Consider the following 27,939-nt stretch of genomic DNA (forward strand, 5'->3'; position numbering starts at 1 on the left):
TCAGCAGCCTCAGGAAACCTGAAAGTTACAGTTTCCTCTTAGGTATTAATAACTTATAATTCCTCCAAGTCAGATGCTACTTCCAATCAGGGGTCGTTTTTACCTTAAGTAGTGTTGCTTAGTAACACAGTTGACACGTACCACCTTATCACATTACTAGAAAACAGAGCTAGAGGGTCAGTTCAAAGTAAAATTCTCATGAGAAGGGGAAACGGAGTGAACCTTTTGCCTCTACCTTGTCCCTTAACCCCCCCATGGTAGAGGCACATCATCTGCTATTTTGGCCTTGAGGGTGTGCTCTCAGGTTAGGGAAGGCACTAAGGCTTTAGGGGGAAATTTGCACCTGGCATTGAGAATGTTTGGGTGTTGGTAGCTCTACCTCTAACTATATAATCTTATACAAATAATTTCGCTTCACTTGAGGTTTACCCATGAACATGTGACCAAGAGACCTTCTGCAGGGAAATCTATTGGGACCTTAAGTCTCAGAGAGGCACATGGAAGGAAGATGAGGGGGCTGTTAAGAAAGAGAGTAGAGGGAAAACTGATAATTCTTAAATAACAAACTATGGCTATAAATTCAAGGATCAAAGCCTTTTGCCTATCTATCTTGTTAAAAATCAGCCTTAGAAATCCAATTCCTCTGTCAGGTCCCTTGGGTCTCTCCCTACCTGGTTGATGTTGGAGAGTGAGGGAAGGAAGCTGAGAGCATGCACTGGGAAGAGCTCAGGTGCAAGGCATTGCTAGCCAATTCTCCAAGCAGATGAAGAATTGAGTGCCTTGGTCCTGAAACTGATCTGGACAGCATATCATCACAGCATTCTCTGGACATATAAACAAACAGACCCAGCTTTCTGGTGGAAGACAGGAGATGATGAGGGCTAACTTAAGCCAATAATAAAAATTATAACAATGAGCCTAGACACACAGCTGAGACAAGATGTCAGAGTAGAAGGACATGAGCTCACCTCTTCTTGTGGAAACACTGAAGTCACAACAAACTGCTGAACAACAATTGACAAAAAAACGCTGAAACTTACCAAAAAAGATACGCTACATCCAAAGACAAAGAAAAAGCCACAACGAGATGGTAGGAGGAGCATGATAAAATCAAATCCCATACATGCCAGGTGGGTGACCCACAACCTGGAAAACAATTTTACCACAGAAGTTCACCCACAGGAATGAAGGCTCTGAGCCCCATGTCAGGCTCCCCAGCCTGGGGGTCTGGCAATGGGAGGAGGAGCCCCCAGAGAATCTGGCTTTGAAGGCCATCAGGGTTTGATCACAGGAATTCCACGGGACTGGGGGAAACTCCACTCTTGGAGGATGCACACAGTGTCTCGTGTGCACCATGAACCAGGGAGAAAAGCAGTAACCTCATAAGAGACTAGGTAGTCTTACCTGCTAGTATTGGAGGGTCTCCTGTGGAGGCATGCACCTGTGGCTCACTGCAAGGACAAGAACACTGGTGGCAATAGTTCTGGTGAGTACTCATTGGCGTGAGCCCTCCTGGAGGCCACCGTTTTCTCACCAAGACCTGGCCCCACCCAACAGCCTGTAGGCTCCACTGCTGGGACACCTCAGGCCAAACAACCAACAGGGTGGGAACACAGCCCCACCCATCAACAGACAGGCTGCTTAAACTCTTCCTGAGCACCCAGCTGCCTGATAAACATACCCCTTGACATGGCCCTGCCCATCAGAGGGACAAGAGCCAGCTCCACCCACCACTGGGCAGAAACCAGTCCCTCCCACCAGGAAGCCTACACAAGCCTCTTAGCCTCATCCACCAGGGCAGGGGGCAGGCAGCAGAAGCAAGAAGAACTACAACCCTGCAGCCTGTGGAACAGAAACTGCGATTACAGAAAGTTAGACAAAATGAGACAGTAGAGGAATGTGTCCCAGATGAAGGAACAAGATAAAACTCCAGAAGAACAACTAAGTGAAGGTGAGATAGGCAGTCTACCTGAAAAACAATTCAGAGTAATGATAGTAAAGATGATCCAAGATCTCAGAAAAAGAATGGAGGCACAGATTGAGAAGATACAAGAAATGTTTAATAAAGAGCTAGAAGCTTTAAATAACGAATAGGGATGAACAATACAATAACTGAAATGAAAGATATATGAGAAGGAATCAATAACAGAATAACTGAGGCAGAAGAACAGATAAGTGAGCTGGAAGACAGAATGGTGGAAATCACTGCTGTGGAACAGAATAAAGAAAAAAGAATGAGAAGAAATGAGGACAGTATAAGAGACCTTTGGGACAACATTTAACATACCAACACTTGCTTTATAAGGGTCCCAGAAGAAGAGAGAGAAAGGACCTGAGAAAATATTTGAAGAGATAATAGCTGAAAACTTCCCTAACATGGGAAAGGAAACAGTCACCCAAGTTTAGGAAGTGCAGAGTCCCAGGCAGAATAAACCCAAGAAGGGATACACCAAGACACACAGTGATGAAACTGACCAAAATTAAAGACAAAAAACCTTAAAAGCAACAAACAACATACAAGGCAATTCTCACAAGGTTATCAGCTGATTTCTCAGCAGAAACTCTGCAGGCCAGAGGGGAGTCACATGATATATTTAAAGTGATGAAAAGGAAGAGCCAATAACCAAGAACAAGCTACCCAGCAAGGCTCTCAGATTCGATGGAGAAATCAAAAGCTCTACAGACAAGCAAAAGCTAATAAGAGAATTCAGTACCACTAGACCAGCTTTGCAACAAATGCTGAATGAAATTTTCTAGGCAGAAAAGAAAAGGCCACCATTAGAAACAAGAAAATTATGAATGGAAAAACAGGTAAAGGCAAACATATGGTAAAGGTACGAAATCATCTACACACAAATAGGATTATCAAAACCAGCAATCATGAGAAAAGGAGAGCACAAATGCAGGCTATTGGAAATGCATTTGAAATTAAAAGACCAGCAACTCAAAACAATTTTGTTTATATATAGACAGCTATATCAAAACCTCACGGGAATGGCAAACCAAAAATCTACGATAAACACACAAAAAAAAGAAATCCAAACACAACAGTAAAGTCAGTCATCAAATCACAAGAGAAGGGAACAAAAGAGGAAGGGAATAAAATAGACCTACAAAAACAAATCCAAAACAAGAAACAAAATGGCAGTAATACATATCAATATTTACCTTAAAAATAAATGGAGTATATGCCACAACCAAAAGACACAGACTGGCTGAATGGATACAAAAACAAGACCCATATATATGCTGTCTACAAAAGACATCATTGGCGTGAGCCCTCCTGGAGGCCACCGTTTTCTCACCAAGACCTGGCCCCACCCAACAGCCTGTAGGCTCCACTGCTGGGACACCTCAGGCCAAACAACCAACAGGGTGGGAACACAGCCCCACCCATCAACAGACAGGCTGCTTAAAGTCTTCCTGAGCACCCAGCTACCTGATAAACATACCCCTTGACATGGCCCTGCCCATCAGAGGGACAAGAGCCAGCTCCACCCACCACTGGGCAGAAACCAGTCCCTCCCACCAGGAAGCCTACACAAGCCTCTTAGCCTCATCCACCAGGGCAGGGGGCAGGCAGCAGAAGCAAGAAGAACTACAACCCTGCAGCCTGTGGAACAGAAACTGCGATTACAGAAAGTTAGACAAAATGAGACAGTAGAGGAATGTGTCCCAGATGAAGGAACAAGATAAAACTCCAGAAGAACAACTAAGTGAAGGTGAGATAGGCAGTCTACCTGAAAAACAATTCAGAGTAATGATAGTAAAGATGATCCAAGATCTCAGAAAAAGAATGGAGGCACAGATTGAGAAGATACAAGAAATGTTTAATAAAGAGCTAGAAGCTTTAAATAACGAATAGGGATGAACAATACAATAACTGAAATGAAAGATATATGAGAAGGAATCAATAACAGAATAACTGAGGCAGAAGAACAGATAAGTGAGCTGGAAGACAGAATGGTGGAAATCACTGCTGTGGAACAGAATAAAGAAAAAAGAATGAGAAGAAATGAGGACAGTATAAGAGACCTTTGGGACAACATTTAACATACCAACACTTGCTTTATAAGGGTCCCAGAAGAAGAGAGAGAAAGGACCTGAGAAAATATTTGAAGAGATAATAGCTGAAAACTTCCCTAACATGGGAAAGGAAACAGTCACCCAAGTTTAGGAAGTGCAGAGTCCCAGGCAGAATAAACCCAAGAAGGGATACACCAAGACACACAGTGATGAAACTGACCAAAATTAAAGACAAAAAACCTTAAAAGCAACAAACAACATACAAGGCAATTCTCACAAGGTTATCAGCTGATTTCTCAGCAGAAACTCTGCAGGCCAGAGGGGAGTCACATGATATATTTAAAGTGATGAAAAGGAAGAGCCAATAACCAAGAACAAGCTACCCAGCAAGGCTCTCAGATTCGATGGAGAAATCAAAAGCTCTACAGACAAGCAAAAGCTAATAAGAGAATTCAGTACCACTAGACCAGCTTTGCAACAAATGCTGAATGAAATTTTCTAGGCAGAAAAGAAAAGGCCACCATTAGAAACAAGAAAATTATGAATGGAAAAACAGGTAAAGGCAAACATATGGTAAAGGTACGAAATCATCTACACACAAATAGGATTATCAAAACCAGCAATCATGAGAAAAGGAGAGCACAAATGCAGGCTATTGGAAATGCATTTGAAATTAAAAGACCAGCAACTCAAAACAATTTTGTTTATATATAGACAGCTATATCAAAACCTCACGGGAATGGCAAACCAAAAATCTACGATAAACACACAAAAAAAAGAAATCCAAACACAACAGTAAAGTCAGTCATCAAATCACAAGAGAAGGGAACAAAAGAGGAAGGGAATAAAATAGACCTACAAAAACAAATCCAAAACAAGAAACAAAATGGCAGTAATACATATCAATATTTACCTTAAAAATAAATGGAGTATATGCCACAACCAAAAGACACAGACTGGCTGAATGGATACAAAAACAAGACCCATATATATGCTGTCTACAAAAGACCCATTTCAGATTTAGGGACACATACAGACTGAAAATGAGGGAATGGAAAAAGGGATTCCATGTAAATGGAAATCAAAAGAAAGCTGGAGTAGCAATATTCATATCAAACAAAACAGACTTTAAAATAAAGACTATTTACAAGAGACAAAGGACACTACATAATGATCAAGGGATTAATCCAAGAAGAAGACACAACAATTATAAATATGTATGGACCCAACACAGGAGCACCTCAATATATAAGGCAAATAGTAACAGCCATTAAAGGAGAAATCCCCCACATAATAATTGTGGTGGACTTTAACACCCCACTTTCATCAATGCACAGATCATCCAGAAAGAAAACCATAAGGAAGCACAGGCCTTATATGACACGTTAGACCAGGTGGACTTAATTGATATTTACAGAGCATGCCATTCAAAAGCAGCAGAATACACATTCTTCCCAAGTACACATTCTTCTCCAGGATTGATCACATGCTGGGCCACAAAGTGAGCCTCAGTAAATTTAATAAAACTGAAATCATATCAAGCATCTTTTCTGACCACAACACTATGGGATTAAAAATAAACTACAAGAAAAAAAGCTATAAAAAACACAAACACATGGAGTCTAAAGTATGCAATTAAACAACCAATGGATCACTGAAGAAATCAAAGAGGAAATAAAAAATACCTAGAGACAAATGAAAACAAAAGCATGACAATCCAAAACCTATGAAACACTTCAATCCAGAGAGGGTAGCTTTTTTTACGGCACAGATAGAGGATGTCTCCCAGAAAAGTAAAATATCAGTCCCCCTCTCTGGAATGGAATTTACTCTCTTGTACTCCACAGCAAAGTTTCTCTCTCTCTCTCTCTCTCTCTCTCTCTCTCTCTGTCTGTCTCTCTCTCTCTCATATGAGCAGGAATCCAGCAGCCCTATATAATGTCTGTCTTTCCCCCTGTGGAGTTCCTTATCCATACTGTACCCCAAAACATGTGCATGTGCCATCTAGCCTTCACCAAATCACCATTGTGAGAACTGATTTCTCACAAGGTTTTCTGTGAGTAGTAAGTGGTTCTTTGACTCAAAGAATCTTCTGTACACACATATGTATGCACATACATTAAAAAAAAACCTATGGGATGCAGCAAAAGCAGTTCTAAGAGGGAATTTTACAGCAATACAATCATACCTCAAGAAACAAGAAAACTCTCAAATAAACAACCTAACATACACCTAAAGCAACTAGAGAAAGAAGAACAAACAAAACCCAAAGTTAGTAGAAAGAGCGAAATCGTAAAGATCAGAGCAGAAATAAATGAAATAGAAATGAAGAAAATAGAAAAGATCAATGAAACGAAAAGCTGGTTCTTTGAAAAGATAAACAAAATTGATAAGCCTTTAGCCAGACTCATCAAGAAAAAGAGGGAGAAGGCTCAAATCAATAAAATTAGAAATGAAAAAGGAGAAGTTACAATGGACACCACAGCAATACACAAGAACATAAGCGACTACTACAGGCAACTATATGCCAATAAATGGACAACCTAGTAGAAATGGACGAATTCTTAGAAAGATACAATCTCTCAAGACTGAACCAAGAAGAAACAAAATATGAACAGGCCAATCACAAGTACTGAAATTGAAACTGCGATTTAAAGACTGCGATTTAAAAAGTCCAGGACTAGATGGCAGGTCACAGGTGAATTCTATCAGCCATTTAGAAAAGAACTAACACCTATCCTTCTCATTTAGAGAAGAGCTAACACCTATCCTTCTCAAACTCTTCCAAAATGTAGCAGAGGGAGGAAGACTCCCAAACTCATTCAATGAGGCCAACATCAACCTAATACCAAAACCAAACAAAGATAACACCAAAAAAAAAAAAAAAGAGGAAGGGAATAAAATAGACCTACAAAAACAAATCCAAAACAAGAAACAAAATGGCAGTAATACATATCAATATTTACCTTAAAAATAAATGGAGTATATGCCACAACCAAAAGACACAGACTGGCTGAATGGATACAAAAACAAGACACATATATATGCTGTCTACAAAAGACCCATTTCAGATTTAGGGACACATACAGACTGAAAATGAGGGAATGGAAAAAGGGATTCCATGTAAATGGAAATCAAAAGAAAGCTGGAGTAGCAATATTCATATCAAACAAAACAGACTTTAAAATAAAGACTATTTACAAGAGACAAAGGACACTACATAATGATCAAGGGATTAATCCAAGAAGAAGACACAACAATTATAAATATGTATGGACCCAACACAGGAGCACCTCAATATATAAGGCAAATAGTAACAGCCATTAAAGGAGAAATCCCCCACATAATAATTGTGGTGGACTTTAACACCCCACTTTCATCAATGCACAGATCATCCAGAAAGAAAACCATAAGGAAGCACAGGCCTTATATGACACGTTAGACCAGGTGGACTTAATTGATATTTACAGAGCATGCCATTCAAAAGCAGCAGAATACACATTCTTCCCAAGTACACATTCTTCTCCAGGATTGATCACATGCTGGGCCACAAAGTGAGCCTCAGTAAATTTAATAAAACTGAAATCATATCAAGCATCTTTTCTGACCACAACACTATGGGATTAAAAATAAACTACAAGAAAAAAAGCTATAAAAAACACAAACACATGGAGTCTAAAGTATGCAATTAAACAACCAATGGATCACTGAAGAAATCAAAGAGGAAATAAAAAATACCTAGAGACAAATGAAAACAAAAGCATGACAATCCAAAACCTATGAAACACTTCAATCCAGAGAGGGTAGCTTTTTTTACGGCACAGATAGAGGATGTCTCCCAGAAAAGTAAAATATCAGTCCCCCTCTCTGGAATGGAATTTACTCTCTTGTACTCCACAGCAAAGTTTCTCTCTCTCTCTCTCTCTCTCTCTCTCTCTCTCTGTCTGTCTCTCTCTCTCTCATATGAGCAGGAATCCAGCAGCCCTATATAATGTCTGTCTTTCCCCCTGTGGAGTTCCTTATCCATACTGTACCCCAAAACATGTGCATGTGCCATCTAGCCTTCACCAAATCACCATTGTGAGAACTGATTTCTCACAAGGTTTTCTGTGAGTAGTAAGTGGTTCTTTGACTCAAAGAATCTTCTGTACACACATATGTATGCACATACATTAAAAAAAAACCTATGGGATGCAGCAAAAGCAGTTCTAAGAGGGAATTTTACAGCAATACAATCATACCTCAAGAAACAAGAAAACTCTCAAATAAACAACCTAACATACACCTAAAGCAACTAGAGAAAGAAGAACAAACAAAACCCAAAGTTAGTAGAAAGAGCGAAATCGTAAAGATCAGAGCAGAAATAAATGAAATAGAAATGAAGAAAATAGAAAAGATCAATGAAACGAAAAGCTGGTTCTTTGAAAAGATAAACAAAATTGATAAGCCTTTAGCCAGACTCATCAAGAAAAAGAGGGAGAAGGCTCAAATCAATAAAATTAGAAATGAAAAAGGAGAAGTTACAATGGACACCACAGCAATACACAAGAACATAAGCGACTACTACAGGCAACTATATGCCAATAAATGGACAACCTAGTAGAAATGGACGAATTCTTAGAAAGATACAATCTCTCAAGACTGAACCAAGAAGAAACAAAATATGAACAGGCCAATCACAAGTACTGAAATTGAAACTGCGATTTAAAGACTGCGATTTAAAAAGTCCAGGACTAGATGGCAGGTCACAGGTGAATTCTATCAGCCATTTAGAAAAGAACTAACACCTATCCTTCTCATTTAGAGAAGAGCTAACACCTATCCTTCTCAAACTCTTCCAAAATGTAGCAGAGGGAGGAAGACTCCCAAACTCATTCAATGAGGCCAACATCAACCTAATACCAAAACCAAACAAAGATAACACCAAAAAAAAAAAAAAAGAAAGAAAAGAAAGAGAGAGAGAGAAAGAGAAAGCAAGGAAAGAAAGAAAATAAATTTACAAGCCAATATCACAGATGAACATAGATGCAAAAATCCTCAACAAAATAGTAGCAGACAGAATCCAACAACACATTGAAAGGATCATACACCATGATCAAGTGGTATTTATCCAGGGATCAAGGATTCTTTAATATTTGCAAATCAATCAATGTGATACACCATATTAAGAAATTGAAGAATAAAAACCATATGATTGTCTCAATAGATGCAGAAAAAGCTTTTGACAAACTTCAACACCCATTTATGATAAAAACTCCCCAGAAAGTGAGCATAGAGGAACCTACCTCAACAGAATAAAGGCCATGTAAGACAAATTTACAGGTAACATCATACTCACAAATTGAAAAGCTGAAAGCATTTTATCTAAGATGAGGAACAAGGATGTCCACTCTCACCACTTTTATTCAACATAGTTTTGAAAGTCCTAGCCATGGCATTCAGAGAAGAAAAAGAAATAACAGGAATCCAAATTGGAGAAGAAAAACTCACTCTTTGCAGACGACATGATACTATACATAGAAGCTCTTTTTAAGATGCTACCAGAAGGGACTTCTCTGGTGGTGCAGTGGTTAAGAAACTTCCTGCCAATGCAGGGGACATGGGTTTGAACCTTGGTCCAGGAAGATCCCACATGCCACGGAGCAACTAAGCCCGTGTGCCACAACTACTGAGCATGCACTCTAGAGCCCGCGAGCCACAACTACTAAGCCCACGTGCCACAACTACTAAAGCCTGCGTGCCTAGAGCCCATGCTCCACAACAAGAAAAGCCACCGTGATGAGAAACCCACACACCGCAATGAAGAGTAGCCCCCACTCGCTGCAACTAGAGAAAGCCTGTTCACAGCAATGAAGACCCAACACAGCCAAAAATAAATAAATTTACATATTAAAAAAAAGATGCTACCAGAAAACTACCAGAGCTCATCAGTTAATTTGGTAAAGTTGCAGGATACAAAATAAATATGCAGAAATCTGTTGCATTTCTATACATTAATAACAAAAGATCAGAAAGAGAAATTAAAGAAACAATCCCACTTATCATCACATCAAAAAGAGTAAAATACCTAGGAATAAACCTACCTACAGAGGCAAAAGACCTGTACTCCGAAAATTATAAGATGCTGATGAAACAAATCAAAGATGACACAAATAGATGCAAAGTTATACCATGTTATTGGATTGGAAGAATCAATATTGTCAAAATGACTATACTACCCAAGGCAATCTACAGATTCAATACAACCCCTATCAAATTACCAATGGCATTTTTCACAGAACTACAATAAAACATTTTAAAATTTGCATGTTAACAGAAAAGACCCCAAATAGCCAAAGCAATCCTAAGAAAGAAAAACGAAGCTGGAGGAATCAGGTTCCCAAACTTCAGACTATACTACAAAGCTACAGTCATCAAGATAGTATGGTACTGGCACAAAAACAGAAATATAAATCAATGCAACAGCATAGAAAGCCCAGAAATAAATGCACCTATGGTCAATTAATCTACAATAAAGGAGGCAAGAGTTTACAATGGAGACAAGACAGCCTCTTCAATAAGTGGTGCTGGGAAAACTGGACTGCATGTAAAAGAATGAAATTAGAATACTCCCTAACACCATACACAAAAATAAACTCAAAATGTATTAAAGACCTAAATGTAAGACCAGATACTATAAAACTCTTAAGAGGAAAACATAGGCAGAACACTCTGACATAAATCGCAGCAATACCTTTTAAAACCCATCTCCAGAGTAATGGAAATAAAAACAAAAGTAAACAAATGGGACCTAATTAAACTCAAAGGCTTTTGCACAGCAAAAGAAACCATAAACAAAATGAAAATACAACCCACAGACTGGGGAAAAATATTTGCAATTGATACGACCGACAAGGGATTAGTTTCCAAAATTTACAAACAGCTCATGCAGCTCAATATCAAAAAAACAAACAATCCAATCAAAAAATGGGCAGAAGACCTTAGGAGACATTTCTCCAAAGAAAACATACAGATGGCCAAGAGGCACATGAAAAGATGTTCAACAATGCTAATAATTAGAGAGATGCAAATCAAAACTACAATGATATATCACCTCACACCGATCACAAAGGCCATCATCAAAAAATCTGCCAAAAAAAATGCTGGAGAGGGTGTGGAGAAAAGGGGACCCTCTTACACTGTTGGTGGGAATGTAAACTAGTGCAGCCACATAGAAAACAGTATGGAGGTTCCTTAAAAAACTAAAAATAGAACTACCATATGATGCTGCAATCCCACTCCTGGGCATATATCTGCAGAAAACCATGCTCCAAAAGGATACATGCATCCCAGTGTTCATTGCAGCACTGTTTACAATAGCCAAGACATGGAAGCAAGCTAAATGTCCATTGCCAGATGAATGCATAAAGAAAATATGGTTCATATATACAAGGGAATACTACTCAGCCATAAAAAAGAACAAAATAATGCCATTTACAGCAACATGGATGGACCTGGAGATTATCATACTAAGTGAAGTCAGTCAGACAGAGATAGACAAATATCATATGACATCGCTTATATGTGGAATTTTTAAAAAGATGATACAAATGAACTTATTTACAAAACAGAGACTCACAGAGTTAGAGAATGAACTTATGGTTATCAGTGGGGAACGGTGGGGGGGAGTTTGGGATTGACATGTACATACTCCTATATTTAAAATAGATAGCCAACAAGGATCTACTGTATAGCACAGGGAACTCTGCTCAATACTCTGTAATAATGTAAATGGGAAAAGAATTTGAAAACGAATAGATACATGTATATGTATAACTCAATCACTTTGCTGTACACCTCAAACTAACACAACATTGTTAATCAACTATACTCCAATATAAATTAAAAGTTAAAAATAAATCATCTTTAATGTTGGGGTAGTCATTTTTCTTACATGCAAATTAAATAAGAGTAATAACTTACATAGTTTGAATTGAATACATCTGCATTTACTTCTGAGTATATAACACCTGTTCTATGACATCTACGGTGATCTTTGAAATCAAGCCATAAGAGTTTTAAAATGATTCTTTCTTTTATACTTAGGTTTATGTTTTTAAAATTTTATTTATTTAATTTATTTATTTTTGGCTGCATTGGGTCTTTGTTGCTGTGTGTGGGCTTTCTCTAGTTGTGGCAAGTGGAGGCTACTCTTCATTACAGTGCACAGGCTTCTCACTATAGGGCTTCAGTAGTTGTGGCACGTGGGCTCAGTAGTTGTGGCTCACGGGCTCCAGAGCGCAGGCTCAGTAGTTGTGGCACACAGGCTTCGTTGCTCCACGGCATGTGGGATCTTCCTGGACCAGGGCTTGAACCCGTGTCCCCTGCATTGGCAAGCAGATTCTTAACCACCGTGCCACCAGGGAAGCCCTATACTTAGGTTTTAATGAAATGTATTTTACTTTCACTATGTAAAGCATGTTGCGGTTATAAAATATAGTTTCAAAAAAACCCTAGTTTCCAGGCTAGCCACAGACACTCAGCAAGGAAGGTTAACCAATAAATTAATACAGTATCTTCTTAATATTTGATTAAATGGTTGGAACATGATGCTTAGTTGCCCCCATAGTATGTATCACTTCCTCTTCCTTCTCTCAGAGGGAAGGACAGATGTGAGGTTATTTAATAATATTTAGTGAGAGGGTCAGTAGGCATGGACTACTGATTAAAAGCAAAAATTTTAAATCAGCTTAAAGACAACAGAGGTAATAAAATAGTAAGGCATTTCTGGGGGAAAATTTACGAGTAGAAAAATCCACTGAGCTGAGTCTGGCATTTGGGGCCATTTTTTTCCTTAGGGAATATGCAAATTCTAGTAAATGTGGCTGAAAAGCTGAGCAATACTTTCACAAGCTTTGCAAAACTAGAGGGACAAGAACTGTGGAGTCAAGGTTGAGTCCCTAGTAAACCTCCTCCATTTGGGCTGGGACTCCATAAGGTTATGCCCTAGTAGAAAGTGTTCACTGGAAGTAAATCACCCCTCAAATACACTACAGTTTAGCTTCTAATCATCTGAATGATCCAAAAAACCCTCAGTCCCATAAAACAAATTTAAAAAGATCCTTGATTCCTGTTGCCTCAAGGAAATTGTCAGGGACAACACTTAAATTCCCTTTGAAGGGGGCTTCCGTGGTGGCGCAGTGGTTGAGAGCCCGCCTGCTGATGCAGGGGACATGGGTTCGTGCCCTGGTCCGGGAAGATCCCACATGCCGCGGAGCGGCTAGGCCCACGAGCTATGGCCGCTGAGCCTGCGCGTCCGGAGCCTGTGCCCCGCAACGGGAGAGGCCACAACAGTGAGAGGCCCGCATACCGCAAAAAAAAAAAAAAAAAATTCCCTTTGAAGAAAGTTGGCATCATCCTAGGCCTCAATTTATTTTCACAATTTTTCACGAACAAGTTCCAGAACACTACAAGGATATCCGGTATATGAAGAGACATGACAATTTGAACAAGCAGCAGAAAGTACAGATAACAGAAACAGACCTAAAGGGATCTAAGCTATTGGAATTATTTAGACACAGGTTTTAGAATAACTATGCTTACTGCTATGTACTTCTAGTCTCCAGAATTGTGAGAAAATATATTTTTGTTGTTTAAGCCACCAGGTCTATGGTATTTTGTTATGGCAGCCCAATCTAAGATTTTGGTACCAAGAGTGAAGCGCTGCTGTAACAAATACCTAAATGTGTGGAAGCAACTCTGGAACTAAATAATGTGTAGAGGTGGGAAGAGTTTTGAGATGCATGCTTGGAATATGGGTGTTAAGGGCAATTCTGACAAGGTCTCAGATGGAAATGTGGAATGTGTTATTGGAAACTGGAGGAATGGCAATCCATATTATAAAGTGGCAAAGAACTTGGCTGAACTTTGTTCTAGTGTTCTGTGGAATGTAGAACTTCTGAGCAATGAAATTGGATATTTAGCTGAGAAGACTTCTAAGCAAAGTGTTGAAGGAGCAGCCTGGTTCCTCATGACTGCTTTTATAGGATTGAAAGGAGAGAGATGAACTGAAGAAGGAATTGTTAAGCAAAACAAACAAGAACTTGTACATTTGGAAAATTCTCAGCCTATCCATATTTCAAAAAATGAGAAAATTCATTCTAAAAAGAACACTTAAGGGTGTGGCTGAACAGCTATTTGATAAAGAGTCTATGGAATTATAAGAGTAGGAACTCTGCCAGTTTGAAATGAAGGAATGGACACAAGATGAAGGAAGGCATCAGACTTCTTGGATTTGACAGGATGACATGATGGAGCCATTATGCTTCAAATGTGCACAGTTCTTTAAGAAGAGGGAAAAATAATCCTGAAGGCTTATCAACCACTTCCTCGGTTTCAACAGGTCAGATGGCCTCTGTCCAGAACCTTAAGGATGTGACCACCTATGGCACCCTACCCTGGCAGAGGTGCAGTGACAGGATCCCCACTGAGGCTGTGGGGATGGGGGACAACAAAGCTGGAGGGGTGGGGCCATCCCCAGAGCCATTGGAGTAATGCTGCCATCCCAGTGGACCTGGAAGGCAGGACACTGAGCCAAAGGGGATTAATCTTGAGCTTTAAGATCCAATAGAATTTGTCTAGCTAGGCTTTGGACTTGCTTGGGACCCATTACTCTTTTCTTCCTTCTGATTTCTCCCTTCTGGAATGGGAATATCTGTCCTATGCCTGTCCCACCATTGTATTTTGGAAGTACATAATGTGTCTGGTTCACCGCTGGAGAGGAATATTGCCTCAGGACGAATCATACCTTGAGTCTCACCCACGTCTGATTTAGATGAGAATTTGGACTTCAGACCTTAGAGTTGATGCTTGAATGACTTAAGACTTTGGGGCTGTTGGGATGGAATGAATGTATTCTGCATGTGAGAAGGACATGAATTTGGGGAGGCTAGGATGGAATACAATGCTCTGAACTGTGTCCCCCCGGCAAAATTCGTATGTTGAAGCCCTAACCTCCAATATGATGGCATTTGGAAATGAGGACTGTGGGATACAATTAGGATTAGATGATATCATGAGGGTGGGTCCCTCATGATGGGAATAGTGCTCTTATAAGAAGAGACACCAGAGAGCTTGCTCTCTTTCTCTTTCCCTACCATGTGAGGACATAGCAAGAAGGCAGCCATCTACAAGCCTGGAAGAGAGTCCTCCCCAGAAGCTGACCATGATGGCACCTTGATCTTGGACTTCTAGCCTCCAGAACTGTGAGAAAATAAATTTCTAATAGCCAAAACAATCTTGAGAAAGAAGAACAATGCTGGAGGTACGATACGCCCTGATTTCAAACTATACTACAAAGCTATAGTAATCAAAACAGTATGATACTGGCACAGAAACAGATAAATTGATCAATGGAACAGAACAGAGCCCAGTAATAAACCCACACTTATATGGGCAGTTATCTATGACAAAGGAGGGAAGAATATACAATGGGGATATGCGGCCTTGTTGGGGAAACTAGACAGCTACATGGAAAAGAATCAAACTGGATTACTTTCTCACACCATGCACAAAAGTAAATTCAAAGTAAATTAAAGACTTAAATATAAGATCTGAAACCATAAAAGTTCTAGAATAAATCACAGGTAGGATGCTCTTGAACACTGGCCATAGTAGTATATTTTTTCTTGCTTTGTCTCCTTAGGCAAGGGAAACAAAGCAGAAATAAACAAATAGGACTATATCAAACTAAAAAACTTTTGCACAGTTAAGGAAACTATGAACAAAATGAAAAGGCCACACATACTGAATGGGAGAAAACATTTGCAAATGATATATACAGTAAGGGGTTAATATCCAAAATATACAAAGAACTCATATAACTCAACATCAAAAAAGACTCAATTAAAAAATAGGCAGAGGGGGACTCCCTGGTGGTCCAGTGGTTGAGACTCCGCCTTCCAATGCAGGGGACACAGGTTTGATCCCTGATCAGGGAACTAAAATCCCACATGCCACGGAGCAACTAAGCCCACGCGCCGCAACTACTGAGCCCGCATGCTTTAGAGCACATGCGCCACAACTACTGAGACTGTGCACCACAACTAGAGAGCCTGTGCACTGCAACACCTGAGCTCATGCGCTCTGGAGCCCGCATGCCACAACTAGAGAGAAGCCCGTGCACTGCAACAAAAGATCCCACATGCTGCAATGAAGATCCCACATGCCACGGAGCAACTAAGCCCACGCGCCGCAACTACTGAGCCCGCATGCTTTAGAGCACATGCGCCACAACTACTGAGACTGTGCACCACAACTAGAGAGCAGCCCGTGCACTGCAACAAAAGATCCCACATGCTGCAATGAAGATCCCACATGCCACAACTAAGACCCGATGCAACCAAATAAATAATAAGAATTTAAAAAATAGGCAGAGGATCCAAGTAGACTTTTTCCAAAGAAGACATACAGATGGCCAACAGGCACATGAAAAGATCCTCAACATCAATAATCATCAGGGAAATGCAAGTCAAAAACCACAATGAGGGCTTCCCTGGTGGCGCAGTGGTTGAGAGTCCGCCTGCCAATGCAGGGAATACAGATTCGTGCCCCGGTCCTGGAAGATCCCACATGCCGTGGAGTGGCTGGGCCTGTGAGCCATGGCCGCTGAGCCTGTGCGTCTGGAGCCTGTGCTCTGCAACGGGAGAGGGCACAACAGTGAGAGGCCCGCGTACCGCAAAAAAAAAAAAAAAAAAAAAAACCACAATGAGATATCACTTCACACCTGTCAGAATGGCTATTATCAAAAAGACCACAAAAAACAAGTGTTGGCAAGGCTGTGGAGAAAAGGGAACCCTTGTGCACTGTTGGTGGGAATGTCAATTGGTGCAGCTACTATGGAAAACAGTATGGAAATTCCTCAAAAAATTAAAAATAGAACTACCATGTGATCCAGCAATTCCACTCCTGGGTATTTATCCAAAGAAAATGAAAACACTAATTAAAAAAGATATGTGCACCCCTATGTTCATAGCAGCATTATTTACAGTTGCCAAGATATGGAAGCAACCTAAGTTCCCATCAGTAGATGAATGGATAAAGAAGATGTGGTACATGTATACACAGTGGAATATTACTCAGCCATAAAAAGAATGAAACCTTGCCATTTGTGATAACATGGATGGATCTACAGGATATCATTCTAAGTGAAATAAATCAGACCGAGAGAGACAAATACTGTATGATTTCACTTATATGTGAAATCTAAAAACAAAAGAAAAAATAAAATCATAACCATATAGAGAGTCATAGCTACAGAGGATGAAGAGGTGGTTTCCAGAGGGGAGGGGGTGGATGAAAGAGAGAAATAGGTGAGGGAGATTCCAGTTGCAAAATAAATGAGTCTTGGGTAGGAAGTGTACAATTTGGGGAATATAGTCAAAAATTATGTAATATTTTTGCACGGTGACAGATCATAACTAGACTTATCATGGGGATCATTTTGAAATGTACAGAAAAATCGAATCACTACGTTGTGTAACAAGAACTAACATCGTTTTGTTAAGTCAATTATACTTCAAAAACAAACTCAGAAAAAGAGATCGATTTGTGGTTACCAGAGGTGTGGGGGGAGAAGTGGAGATTGGACAAAGGCAATCAAAAGGTATAAACTTTCAGTTACAAGATAAATTAGTACTGGGGATGTAATAAACATAATAAATATATGTTATATATGAAAGTGGTTAAGAGAGTAAATCCTGGGCTTCCCTGGTGGCACAGTGGTTAAGAATCCACCTGCCAATGCAGGGGACATGGGTTCAAGCTCTGGTCCAGGAAGATCCCACATACAGTGGAGCAACTAAGCCCACGTGCCACAACTACTGAAGCCCACGCACCTAGAGCCCGTGCTCCACAACGAGAAGCCACCGCGATGAGAAGCCCGCGCACCACAACGAAGAGTAGCCCCCGCTCACCACAACTAGAGAAAGCCCACACGCAGCAACAAAGACCCAATGCAGCCAAAAATAAATAAATATTTTTTTAAAGTTTCTCTTTAAAAATAAAAAAGAGTAAATCCTGAGTTCTCATTTAAAAAGAAAAAGAAAATATGTTTCTGTTACTTAAGCTACCCAGTCTAAGGTATTTTGTTATGGCATCCTGAGCTAAGACACTTACTATGTTCAGAGAAATGAAAATCAATATGGAAATTTTTAAGAGAATTAGAAATGATAAAAATGATATAGCAGATTTGAAGAAAACAGAAATTCTAGAATTTAAAAATACAGAAGTCAACATAAGAAACTCAATGAATAGATTTAAGAACAGGATATATACAGCTGAAGAGAAAATTCGTAAATTAAAAGATCAGAATAATTTATCTAGAAAGAATCACAGAGACAAAGAATTGGAAACTACAGAAGAAAAGGATAGATGTAGTATAACTTAATCCTTAGGAAGCGACAAAAGGATAGTAGGCATGGACAATTGATTCAAGAAATCTGACTTCTAAGAGAAGGAATGTGTTGGGAAATCATATGAAATATGACTTTTCTAAAACCAATGAAAGGGTCAACGTTTAAGAAGGCTTCTTAACCCCAAGTAGACAAAATAAAAAGACATCTATACCTAGATGCATTTTAATATGACTACTGAAAACAAAAGAAAAGAAAATCTTAAAACTGTTGAGAGAGAAAAGATGAATTACCTTCATAAGAGCAATAATTAAGCTGAGAGTTGACTTCTCACCAGAAACAAAGCCAGAAAATACTGGAATGATATATTCAATATGCTTAAATAGTATAATAAAATAGGATTCTATACCTTTCAAAAATATCCTTGAGAATGACAATAAAAGACATTTTCAGATAAATGAAACAGAAGATTTGTCACTAGGAGATTTGCCCTACAATAAATCACTAAAGGGTGTTCTTCAAGCAGAAGGAAAATTATCCCAGTTGGAAGGTTGGAGATAAATAAAGGATCAACATGTGGATAAATATTTATTGACGGCATATAACAAAATCAGAAGAAACAGCAACAATAGCAGCAGTACAGTTATACAACAACAATAGTATATAAGTCAGAAAGGGCATAGATGGGTTAAATTGTCCCAAGGCACTTGCATTGTCTAGGAAGAGGATAAAAGTATCACCTAATATTACAGTTGATAACTCAGGAAACATTTTGTATCCTTTAGGGTAAATCCTAAAGGATAGTGAAAAGATGTATGACATCTAAACTAATAGAAGAAAATGAAATAAATAAAAAACACTCAATACAAAAGGAGGACAGGAGAGAAAAAGGAAACAGAACCAATAGAAAGCACTGAATAAAATGGTAGGTGTTTATCATTGATTCATCATTTAATTTACATTAAATGTAGACAGACTAAATGCTCAAAGTAAAGTCAGAATTTGTCAGACTGAATTTAAAAAATAACTCAATTGTATGCCTTTTATATGTAAGATCTAAATATGCAGAATGGTTACAAGTTAAAGGAAAGTAAAAGATACCATGAAAACACCATCCACAGGAAAGCTGATGTTAACTATATTAATGACAAACAAAGAAGACTTTAAGCCAGAAAGCACTTACTAGAGCAAAAGAGGGACACTTCATAAAGATAAAGGTTTAATTCATTGGGAAGGTATCATGAGTCACAATTTGAATATATCTAATAACATAGCCTCAACCTATATGAAGCAAAGGTTAAGAGAGCTGCAAGGAGAAATAGAAAAATCCGTAATAATGCTGGGAATTTTAATCTCTATCAGGAACTGATATGGCAAGCAGAGGGAAAAAACTAAAAAATAGAAGATTTGAGACATATAGTTAAGAAACTTCACCTAATAGACATTTATAGAATATTATACCCAACAACTCCAGGATGCAAATTATTTTCAAGCACACAGAGAACATTTGCAAAAACTGACTACATACTGTGTCATAAAGCAAGTGTCAACTATTTCAAAGTTGAAATCATGGCAAAGTGTGTTCTCTGATAAAAATGTAATGAAACTAGAAATCAATGACAAGATAATTCTAATTTGTTTGGAAATTAGGAAATTCAGGTGTAAATAATCTGTTCATCAAAGAAAATACCAGAATAGAAACTTGAAAATATTTTGAACTGAAAAATGACCAAAATGCTACATATATATCCAACATGTAAAATGGGACTGATGTGGTGCTTAGATGGAAATTTGTAGGCTTAAAGGCATTTATTAGAAGAGAAAAGGTGAAAGTAAGAGTATCCTTTTCCAGAATTTAGAAAAAGAATGGCAAATTAGATGCAAAAATAGTAAAAGGAAGGAAACAAAAGTAACAGGAATTAATAAAACAAAATAGACATGTCTTCTGATTCTAAGTAGATACAGTAGGTAGCTTCAAGAATTAGAGAAAATTATGGATATATTGTAAACGTAACCTTTCAGAGACAGTGAAGAGCTCTGGCAATAAAGGGGAACTCGATGAACTAAAATGGTAGAGAGGAAAGAGTCCTTCCTAAGTGATCTAAGATCACTGGCCATTTTCTTCCCTTGAGGCACTGGCCAAATCTGGTTTTAAGACTTTACTAAGGGAAACAGGAACCAGCAAGACTTTAAAAAACTGTGTGAGTAAGCATGATGGATTGGAATCTGGAGGAGCCCCAGACGTAAGGCCAAATTTCCCCAGAATGTCAGCTTTAGGTTTTTGGTAGATAACCCCTTTATTAGTAGAAAGATGTTTGAATCTATCATGTGTTATTTAGCCAGCTGTGTCAACGTGATCCTAACTCAGCCTCATGGATTTATCCACTGTTAATTCATTGTTCCATGAATATTTTTTTGTCAGAAATAGCAGAATATCCTGACTTTCCCTACCACCGTGATGTTTGATGGCTTAGCAGTGGTAACATTTTTGTGTGATTTTTTGAGCTTAGAACAAGATTGAGATTTTTCTAAGAAAACTACCCTTAACCACCATCATGGAACACTGAATGACTTTGGAAATTAGCTCTTGCTGCAGACTTGGTAATATTTTATAATGAATCCAATCTAAAATTACAAGGCAAAACAGAACCTGTATGTAGAATTTATATTATGGTAAAGTCATTTCAATGGCAACTAACATTGTCTGAATCACTAGTAATAGTAAGCTGCTTTATATACTTCCTGTGCTGCCAAAGCTAAAAAAACAAGGTGTCCATTCCCATGCATATTTGCAGTGAATGTATTTTCTGAGCTTAAACTATACTTCCAGGAGCGTTTTTTGGACCTTGAAACAAGTGCAAAGGAAATTTCTATATTTGAAAGTTATTTAACTGTGCAGTGGAGGCATGTCCATCTAACCTTCATGGAAGTGATTAATCTGCATTATAATGATGTGCTAAAAGGCAAATATCAAGAGAAGAATCTAATGGACTTCTATAAATGCCTTCCAAGCAATAAATATGCACAATTAAAAGCACATGCTTATGGATTCCGATCAGTATTGCCAGCACCTATCTGTGAAAGACATTTTTTTAAATTGAAGTATAGTTGATATACATATTTTGTTGGTTTCTGGTGTACAGCAAAGTGATTCAGTTTTAAAATTCTTTTCCATTATACGTTATTACAAGATATTGAATATAATTCCCTGTGCTATACAGCAAATCCTTATTGTTTATCTATTTTATATATGGTAGTGTGTATCTATTAATCATATATTCCTAATTTTTCCCTCCCTGCCCCTTTCCCCTTTGGTAACCATAAGTTTGTTTTCTATGTCTGTGAGTCTGTTTCTGTTCTGTACTATTTTTTAGATTCCACATATAAGTGATATCATATCATATTTGTCTTAAAGACATTTTCGAAACTGCAATGGGGGGAAGTCTCATTACACATCACCATTAACAGATGAACATTTGCAATCACTTTAAACTACCTGAACCCCAATTAAGCAAAATGTTATCCCCTAAATAAGAGTTTCATTCTTTTTTTCAGGAGACCTGTATTACAAAAAACTGTAGGCAATTATTATTACTATCTTCTGAATTTCATCAATAAAAATTTGTGAAAATTTGTTTTCTTTCTTGTTATTTTAGTACCTATATAATATGCTTGATTTTGTCTTTTGGCCCACAAAGTCTAAAATATTTACTGTCAGGCCCTTTGCAGAAAAAGTTTGTTAATTCCTACTCTACAGCAGATAAAAAGAGTGAAAAAGAACTAAAGACAAACACATGGATGAATCTCACAAATATAATAAGAACTGAAAGAAGCCAAATCCAAAAAAAAAAAAAAAATCTACAGTATGAGTCTATTTATATAAAATTTCAAAATCAGCACTAAACTGTGTGTTGAGGAATGTACACTTAGGTAATGATATAAAGAAAAGCAAGGAAGTGATTACTGTAAAAATCAAATAAAAATCAGAATAGTGATTTCTTTTAGAGGGTAAGAAGAGGGTTGTGATTGGAACAAAGTGAGAGCTTATGGGATTTTTTGCTCTGGGTGGTATTTACAGAGATGAGTAGTACACATTAATTCATTAAGCTGTACAATGATTTTTTTTTGTACTTTCCTTTGTGTGTCATATTCTGTAGTTAAAAGTTAGAAATACCTATGTAGATATATGAACATGTACATACATGCATTATGCTTACAATATACACAGAATAATCCTAGAAAGATCAATGTGAAATTGTTAAGTAGTTGTTGTTGGCATGGAAACTGAGGACTGTAGGTCAGACTGGGGGAAAAGAGGCTTACTTTCCACATGTTTCTGTCCTTTTGTAGTTTGAATTTTTTTTTACTATATACACATATTAATTTTTAAGTTATACCAGTTAATGTAAAGTCTTTTTTCAAGTTGTAGAATTTGGAAACTGAGACTAACTGAGGTGAGTTAGGAAACGTTTGGATCATGGGGCCTGTAAGTGGCAGAGCTGGGATATGTCTGGGGCTGTGTGACTTCAAAACCAGGACTCTGTGTAATTGTATCACAGTAATCTTTTGGATGTATTCATCTGATAATGATTGTTTCTAAAAAGATGATGTAATCATAAATATTTGTGTTGTTTTTTTTACAGACTATGATCTTTTTTAAAAAGAAGCTGTACAAATCAGCATTCCAGTCCTCTGTGCTTCTCCTAAGATGTGCAGCTCTTACAGGCTTGTCAATATGTGATGCATGAGAAAACAGATTTATTTTCTTTAAACTCCCAATAATTTAAAATGATTTTCAGTAATAATAATCAAATGAAGGAGCCTTATTCTCTTTGGTGTTTCCCAGAGGCTCTACTTCAAGAGAAAATTTTCTCATGTCTCATTGCAACATTTCGTTAACTATGAAGATATGCCAGCTTGTTGAATCAAATAAAAAATGTTACTGGATATTTAAGTGGTTTTGGTTTGCTATTCATAGTGCATTGGCATTATCTGTTAAGACTGAAAATATGCAATCCCCATGACCCAGCATTTCATTCTCACAACATTTCATTCTCCGGAAGAAATGCACGAGTATGTACACCAACAGGCATGACAAGAATGCTGTAGCAGTACTATTCATGCTGGCCCCAAATGTCTATCTACATAGGAATAGAAAAGTAAACCTTGGTATATCCATACAATGGCACATCAAGTCACCATTGAGCTTTAGCTCCGACAGGTATATTCATGCAACACCCATGGAGAGGGTGCTGCTGGAGAGCAATCTGCCCATCCTACATGTTGACAAGTGTCAGGGCTGAATGCCATCTCTCCTCATTTAAAGATCAGTAAATAGGAAAAACAATAAATAAACAAAAGCATCCACAACAAATCAACATGGGACCCATGTAAAGAACTTATAAAAGAAAATGTATGTTATCAGAAAACAATAAAAGCTTATCTTAGAAAATATCTTACTATAATAGGGAAGAGCTAGTTCTGACTCCATGTTGGATCTGTTTCTTTTACTTTAACCTTTGCTTTTCATTGCTTTTGTTACTAGAGTCACTGTCTATAACTGTAAGCTTAATGGCCTGCCACAGGGAACCCTACTCCTCTGCCTGTTAAACTACAGTGCCTTTGTTCAGCTCACAGAGAGACATTCTGACCCTGTCCACCTGTGAATGGCTGCAGAAAAGAAGAAATTAACACATCCCCTCCTCAATGTGGCCAAGCAAGGAGATATTTTGCAAGATAAACAGCCTTTTTACTTTATTTCCTCACCTCCTCCCCCTCTCTGTTCTATAAAAGAAACTGGCATCCAGCCGTGGATAAGATGGTTATGTTGAGTCTTTAGTCTGCTATCTTCTTGGCCTGCTGGCTTTCCGAATAAAGTCACTATTCCTTGCCTCAACACCTCATCTCCTGATTTATTGGCCTGTCGTGCGGTGAGCAGAGTGAGCTTGGACTCGGTAACAAATTTGGCTTAGCCAGCCAGGAGCCTTGCTGCTTGTGGCTAGCCAGCCCCCATCAGGGAATATCGGAGCAAGCCCCTAGCAGCTGCCAGGACCATTTGTCCTGTGGATCTTCCCTTCAGAACTCCCTGAAGTGGCACCAGCTACCCCAGCACTTGGCAGTTGGTGCAAGGAACTGAAAAACTTCTATGAGTCGACAGACTCAATTCTGGAGGGTAAGTTGCTCAGGTGTGCACACCGGGACCATATTCCCCCCTCAATTTGGGCTTTTCCTTTATAAGACAAGCTAATTTGTTTGGTTGGGGTACCCTGTTGGAGAGGGGAATTGTTGGACTCTACCTGATTTGGGAACAGGTTCATTGGTTTTGGTTTTGTGTGCGTCAATGTTGGAATTTGTGCTTTTTGTGTTGGACTTTGTTTGCATCTTTTGTGTTTTGGTGTCATCAAACTTATGAAAATGGGAAATAACTCCAACTATCCTGAAGGAGAGCCTTTTGGGGGTGTATATTAAATAAATGGGCAAAACATAGATGTGAACCTATGACCAAGAGAGACATGATATACTATTGTAATAGGGTGTGGACCCAATATATGTTAAGTTCAGAAGAGCAATGGCCCCTGAATGACTCACTCAATTATTATACGATCTCACAGTTAGAAGTGTTGTGCAAAAGAGCAGGGAAAAGAGATGAGATTCCATATGTAGGAGCATTTATGCTATTGCATCAGAAGGAAAAGGAGTCAGAGGGCTGCCACCTTATGGTGCAGTGGTCTGAAAGGAAACCCAAGGGGAAACCTGTTCTACAAGAAGAGGGAGAAAATGAGAGTGGGGACATGTTACTTCAAAATCTAAAGCCCCTCCGGCCTATCCAGCTCCCCCACTGGCCGAGCAGGCTGCACCGGCAGTTGTTCCATCTGCCCTCGCCATGCCACCAACATATTCACCGCCTCCTGTTTCTCCTACCCATGGGGATCAAATAGAAGTTTCTATATTAACCCCTGGAGCATAAGGACGTGGTTTAATATTACCATCTAAGACCCGACAGGGCACCCAATTTGGACTGGGAGCCACTTCCACAGCAGGGCAATTTCCCTTGTGCTGATATCCTGTAAGAGGCCAGGGGATTCCCTTAGACTTGAGGCATCTGATTCTAATTTCCCTACAGGAGCCCTGGGTAACTCTGACAGTAGGGAACAAGTTGATTGACTTTCTAATAGATATGGTGTCACATACTATGTGGTAAACACCAAGGTGGCACAGAAAACATCTCAGTCTATCCTGGTCACAGGAATTTCTGGAGAAGTACAAAACCATTCATTCTTACAACCTCTTAGAATGACAACTAGGGAACCTCACCCTGAAACATAGCTTCTTATATATGCCAGAGTATCCAATCCCCCTTTTTTGGGCCAAGTCTCCTTTGTAAATTAAATGCTCAAGTAACTTTTTCACCAGAACAGCTTGACATCAGGGCCCCACCAGAGCACTCTTTAAGCCTACAAATGGCACTCATGGAAACCCCAGAGAAGGAAACAAAGTCATCCTAGGAGAAACTTGCTTGTATCTTTGAGATTCAAATGTCCAATCTGGTTTTCTCAAGAACTCTCATCTCTGCCATCTTTTTGAAATGCAAATTTTGAAAAGAGGGTAAAGTAATTTAGAACTTGACTTGTTTTCCCTAACTATAAGTAAAAAGGGTTGAGCCATTTAGACAAGTGAGCTTGATTTGTTCCATCTGCCAGAAACCCAATTCTAATCCAACCTCTTTTGTAAACTGATGGGTTTTACATTGCTGTACCTGACTCAGGGCTGAAATTCTGAAAGGAGAACTATGAGGTCTCTCTGTTTGTTTGTTTATGTCTTTGTCTTTGGATAACATTGCTGAGGTTAATCTGTAAATGAGCTCTGTTTAATTGGCTTAAAGAAAGGTAAGCGCTTACCAACTAAACAATTCTAAATACAAGAGAAATTAAGCTAAATGAGTTTCAGGTTCTCTTGAACTGGGAAATATTTAGTATTAAATTAAAAGCTCAGGGGCTTCCCTGGTGGCACAGTGGTTGAGTGCTAATTCAGGGAACACGGGTTCGAGCCCTGGCCTGGGAGGATACCAAATGCCACGGAGCAACTAGGCCCGTGAACCACAACTACTGGGCCTGCATGTCTGGAGCCTGTGCTCCGCAACAAGAGAGGCCGCGATAGTGAGAGGCCCACGCACCGCGATGAAGAGTGGCCCCCGCTTGCCACAACTAGAGAAAGCCCTCGCACAGAAACAAAGACCCAACACAGCAAAAATAAGTAAATTAATTAATTAATAAACTCCTACCCCTAACATCTTTAAAAAAAATTAATACCTGGTATTAATGTTTAAGTTTGTTGATCTAATTAATATAATATGTCTTTAGAGTCATCAACATTAAGTATAATACTTTATTTATTTATTTTTGCGGTACGCGGGCCTCTCACTGTTGTGGCCTCTCCCGTTGCGGAGCACAGGCTCCGGACGCGCAGGCTCAGCGGCCATGGCTCACGGGCCTAGCCGCTCTGCGGCATGTGGGATCTTCCCGGACCGGGGCACGAACCCGTGTCCCCTGCATCGGCAGGCGGACTCTCAACCACTGTGCCACCAGAGAAGCCCCAAGTATAATACTTTTACTGCACCTAGGTTTAATAGAAGTTAAATAAAACCTTGTTATATCTGTTGCAAACTTGTCAGCATGAAAAATAACTTGACATGATGAAATTTTAAAGTAAATGCAAATAAGAGCTTTTAGGTAAACTCTATAGGAATAATTACATTCTGAAAATTATCTAAAATAGCTTCTTCAGATTTTGGTAACTATTACTTGCCTCTTGGTTTTCACCAGAAATTAAGCTTTTTGAGAGTCGGGATTCTAATTTAAATATGTAATTAAAGCTACCGAAAATAATAAAACATTTCATTATACAGGAGGAAAGAGCAAAATATGTTTTGAGTAAAAGGAGTTTTATGCATGGTCAGGCTGAGATTAAACTTAACTGAGTAAATGAATTTTTAAAAGCTGGTGCAAATCTTGAATCTGGCTTTTCTGTTAATAGGACAAGTTTTCTTAAAATGTCGAACTGCCTTTGATAACAGATTTTTACGTTTCTTTACCTTTTAAGTGATCAGTTCTGTATTTACCTATAGAATCTTTTATTGTTACTTTGGTTAATGAATAACAATTGTTTCACAGTGACCTGTGATCCTATCTGAGTGTTCTAGACTCTCTAGTTTTTTGACAAAACTTCCTAAATCAAATTCTAATGAAGTCCTTTTGGACTCTAGATAACTTTGGGATTCTTCAAAGGGCTCCTGAAGCATCCCAAAGCAAGATAGGTTCATTTGGTATGTTAAATTACACGGGAAGTATTTTCAAATGAGTAATAGATCTTCTTAGGTTATACTGTATGGTAAATGTTACTAATATAGACATTCTAGACATTATATAAAGTTTCTGAAATTTGGTATGTCCTGGTATAATGTTATAATTTTAATTGTTATCTTAAAATATTGTATGTCACAACAACTTGGATAAACTTCTTTGTC

General features: G+C 38.7%; 1 protein-coding gene across 1 annotated transcript in view; it reads left to right on the forward strand.

Moving 5' to 3' along the window:
* LOC112415989 (cilia- and flagella-associated protein 91-like) overlaps window positions 1–23,363 on the forward strand; it is a 51,639-nt gene extending 28,276 nt beyond the window's left edge. Inside the window, exon 8 of the mRNA XM_024769230.1 lies at window positions 23,060–23,363. The gene's annotated coding sequence lies outside the window, so the exon portion shown is untranslated. The remainder of the gene's footprint in view (window positions 1–23,059) is intronic.
* The last annotated feature ends 4,576 nt before the right edge of the window (window positions 23,364–27,939 follow it).

Source organism: Neophocaena asiaeorientalis, unplaced genomic scaffold (genome assembly GCF_003031525.2).
Source record: "Neophocaena asiaeorientalis asiaeorientalis breed wild unplaced genomic scaffold, Neophocaena_asiaeorientalis_V1.1 scaffold671, whole genome shotgun sequence".
Lineage (NCBI taxonomy): Eukaryota > Metazoa > Chordata > Mammalia > Artiodactyla > Phocoenidae > Neophocaena > Neophocaena asiaeorientalis.